The sequence below is a fragment of the Poecilia latipinna genome, unplaced genomic scaffold, assembly GCF_001443285.1.
Source record: "Poecilia latipinna isolate Pla-1442-1.1 unplaced genomic scaffold, P_latipinna-1.0 Scaffold983, whole genome shotgun sequence".
Taxonomy (NCBI): Eukaryota; Metazoa; Chordata; class Actinopteri; order Cyprinodontiformes; family Poeciliidae; genus Poecilia; species Poecilia latipinna.
This window is the reverse complement of record NW_015113599.1, coordinates 92,666-96,892: the sequence shown is the minus strand read 5'-3', so window position 1 is coordinate 96,892 and position 4,227 is coordinate 92,666. Positions and strand designations below refer to the sequence as shown.

The 4,227-nt window shown below is 37.9% G+C and overlaps 1 protein-coding gene across 1 annotated transcript in view; it reads right to left on the bottom strand.

The window, feature by feature from the left end:
• The window catches only part of LOC106958405 (uncharacterized), a 49,468-nt gene extending 48,592 nt beyond the window's left edge, over positions 1–876 (bottom strand). The window contains exon 1 of the mRNA XM_015050288.1: positions 762–876. The gene's annotated coding sequence lies outside the window, so the exon portion shown is untranslated. The remainder of the gene's footprint in view (positions 1–761) is intronic.
• Between the last annotated feature and the right edge of the window lie 3,351 nt (positions 877–4,227).

Below are 4,227 nucleotides of genomic sequence, written 5' to 3'. Positions count from 1 at the left end.
GAATTCATCTGGATGGACTAGCAGGCTAACGGCTAAAATTCTCCCATCCATACAACAAAGAGCTGAAAGTCTGGTAAGAAAACTCGATGCAATATTTGTGCAACAAAAATTGCACAAATATTGCAAACAAGGCGTACAATGGCTTTCTTCTTGCCACTCTTCCATTAGGCCATTCACTTCCTGCTAAAGAGCCCCCTGGTGGTTGAAGAAAAATCCACATATAAGCCGCACTGGGCTGTAAGCCGCATGGTTCAAAGCTTAGGAAAAAAGTAGCAGCTTATAGTCCGGAAAATACGGTATATGGCAAAAAAAATCTAAATGCTCTCTGGTATTGTTCAGGGGGCTGGACCAAATGTGGAGGCGGGCCGGATCCGCCCACAGGCCGTAGTTTGGGGACCACTGGTTTATGTGATGCTGTTTGTTCTCCAGAGTTTAAATCACCAATCAGATGAGTTCTTAACATAACTGGATTAAAACTTATTTAGATGTCAGAGTGTGTATATACATTAAACCTTTTGGATTTTTATATATATATAAAAAATTCAATATGAATCTCAATAAAATACATCGTAGTTTGAGGTTGTAATATGACAACATGTGGCGAAACTTCAAAAATGTTTGAGTACTTCTGCGAGGCCCAGCCCTCTGCTGGTGTTCAGAGTTGATTGGTCTCATCCGGAGCTGGTTCAGACCAAATCCACTCTGCTGCGTGGCAGGATGAAGGAAACCTCTGTGCGCCTCGTTAGAGCCGGCTGACTCACCTGCTTGTGATGGTGGTCGTAGGAGTTAATGTGGTTCTCGTACTGCTGCTGTCTCACGTACTGCTTGTTGCAGAGCTCACAGTAAAACTTGGAGTCTCCTTCATCCTACAGAGCGACAGAGAGGTAGACAGGAAACAAGAAAAATTATTTATTAGATTAATTTGACTTTATTTTTTTATGTTGAGGACTTTTGTAAATATCTAGAACTTAAGCATGAAGCAGCTCCTCTTCTCTACGGTAGGAAAAGTAACTTAAGAATATGCCCCATTATGTCATCATTTGACATTACACCAAAGATTTTCAACATCTTTTTACATTTATTTATTAAACATACAATGGTAAAATATTAGCTGTATGCACATTAAATGTCTCCATGGTAACAAGTCTGAATTCATCTGGATGGACTAGCAGGCTAACGGCTAAAATTCTCCCATCCATACAACAAAGAGCTGAAAGTCTGGTAAGAAAACTCGATGCTAAGTGAATGATTTAAAACCCAGTCTACTAATGAAAGTAGCAGGAAATACTTCCACCCATTGGCTATGATATTGGTTTCTATGGAGACTGAACAGGACATTGCTAACCAAACAGGTTGGGAGATGTGCTGGATGAGCCTGTTGGTTGCATATTGTGCAAATGAAAACATAACATTCAAAAATGAAATAAACAGAAAGGTATTAAGCTATTAATATCATGAAAAAAATTCAACAAAAACTTTTGTTGAATTTTTAATTCTATACAGTGTTGGAAGATATTTGTAAGCCTCTTAACAGATTTTGACTATTTTCATCACAACAACTTTTTTTTTTCTTTCAGCACCAGAAGAGAAAGAAAAATAAACACTGACTGTTTCTTCTGACTTCTCTACATCATGATGCTAAACATTTTGGAAGTCAGTAAATTATATTTTGGGATTTAATGCAACAGTATGTACTTAGTTAAAGAGCTTGATTTATTTAACATGAGCACAGTTAGCCAAGTGAAACTGGCTCTCTGCTGCCAGAACATTTCTGGGTTAAGCCAGATTTTTTTCTGGCTTAACCCAATGACTGGTCAGTAGTTATACTGGTCAGTAGTTATACTGACCAGTCATATTTTAAAAATGGAAACAGACTACAGACATAAAAAAATATGATTGGAAGTCTCTGGACATCCTTTCTTTGTAAGAGGTTTTTATTAAATTTTAAAGCTAATTCCAAGCTGATGCAACCTACATTAATATCTGCTTTCAAACAATACCCAGAGCATGGAAGCAGATGGTTTTGGACCAAACAGGAAGATGGAGTCGGAGCCACAAGACACAAAGTGAGACTGAACAAACCTGGACCAAATATGACCGGTGAAATAAACTCTGTAAACTACCCTTCACATCCTGTTTGGATAATTATAAATCATGACTGTCTTGAAGTTAGTCATGAAATTAAAATGAAAACAAAACTGTGTAGGTGGGATGGTGAGTTACAGTCAGAGGAAGCATATGCAGTAAAATGTGTTTATGGTGATGTGTATTCATCTTACTCAGGCTTTTAATTTGTTACCTGTCATATGGAGTGAGAGAGTGTGAGTGAGTGTGTGTGTGTGTGTGTGTATTTTCAGGCCTTTCCCATATACGGTGATGGTGTCTCTTAGGCTTCCAGTAGCTAATGGGTTCTTCAATCACAACTACTGACCAGTGAGAAGATGAACAAACACAAAGAGAGACAGATGCCTGCAGTTCCACAGAGGAGTTTACAGGCACTCAGCAAATCAATCAATCAATCAATCAATCAATCCATCCATCCATCCATCCATCCATCATTTAGAATAGATCAGAAATATTCTTTATTGTCCCAAAGTGAGGTTATTGAAACGCACAAGCAGCAAGATAAAGGAAAATGGAAGCACATTCACACAAAGCTAAAATGAAAAATAATAAGAGACAGAACAGTAAAGGGCAAATTTACAACATAAGACAAATGATACTTAAACAGCATAAACACTAAAAGAAATTAGCAACAAAAACGGTTTTTGGTGTTTCAATATTTATTTGCAACAAGTGTTTGTTTCAGAGTGGGATGACTAAGAAACAAAAACATCACTATCTTTCTTTTGTTTGTTTTTTTATATAAATGCATCAGTTTGAATTTATTGTGGATTTTCTCCAGTCCAGCCTCCATACGTACACAACCACAAATTAGCAAGCTTCTGCTATAACATTCAATTGGTAGAACTCATTTAAACTGGTCGGTTTTCTGGAGGAAAAAAGTGGCTTTACAGCATAATCCAGGAAGTTCATGTTGAGCTGTTCCATCCTGTCCTGCTTTATTTATTTCAGAACAAGTTATGATACGTGTTTCACATTATGTGGCTAGAAAACCTGTGGACAAAACGGTTGCTCTGTTTAACGTGACATTTTTTAATGTGCTGTCCTTGATGAAATTCATTTGAATAGAATTGTCCAGCATTTTTCCAAGAGTTGCCGTAGCAAACCTCCAGTCGGAGAAGCTCTTGCTTTCCACCATGCCATTCAGTATGGGACTGTATGAACCGTTACAACATTTCAGAGGTGCACATTGCGGAAACTTTGGTCTGTATAAAGGAGTGTGTTTGCTGAAATGATGTAATTTAGCCGTGGGCTGGGTGCCTCGCAGACCACACAGACGTATTAAGCAATAAATCAAGCTTTAATCCCTCACTATTAATGATCCAACTCCAGACTTAGGTCAGTTTGAATTCATGTGTTATTTACTTAACTCCAAAGGTTTCAACATGGCTGAGATTACTTTCTGTGTTTGTGTATGTCTTTGTCTAGCTCTAGTTAAGCTCTAGTTAAATGGCCATTTTGTAGCACAGTGACGTAACAATGTTAACTTCAGTTGTTACAAAAATGCTATATAAATAATATCTGCTTTAAAAGACATTTGGTTTAATTTATTGCATTGAAATCGGGTCTCTGTCTCTTCAAAGCTGCTCCTTGTAAAACTCCGCTTACAGGAAGTCAACGCAACATGGCTCCTCTATTAACTCTTTAACATTTTTTACTTTAACGGTTTTACCAGCTTTGCACTGAGGAGTAGTTTTTGTAAAGAACTCAGCAGATGTGCAGTTCCACCATGTGTTTGCTAATTGCTATGGCTAGTCTGAAGGAGCTGAGTGGAGGAGGGCTGCTGTGTGAGGATGAAGCTCTGAAGTTTGGAAACTGTGTCTCGAAGGCGGAGGTAGGTCCATCCAGGCATTTTGCACAGCTAAATGGTTGTCATGGAGATTAAAAAATTTCTCAAACATGCATGAATGAATTAAGGCAACACTCCAGGTATATTTTTGATGAGGGAATAACATTATAACATGATGTAAAGCTCAAAAAAGTTGACTTTACCTAATACTTCCCCTTTAAACAGCAACTAGCCTAAAAGCCTATTCAGTTGCACACAGCCTTCCACATCCACACAGTTATTTCTTAGCAACCGTTTCCATTTTCACTGTCATT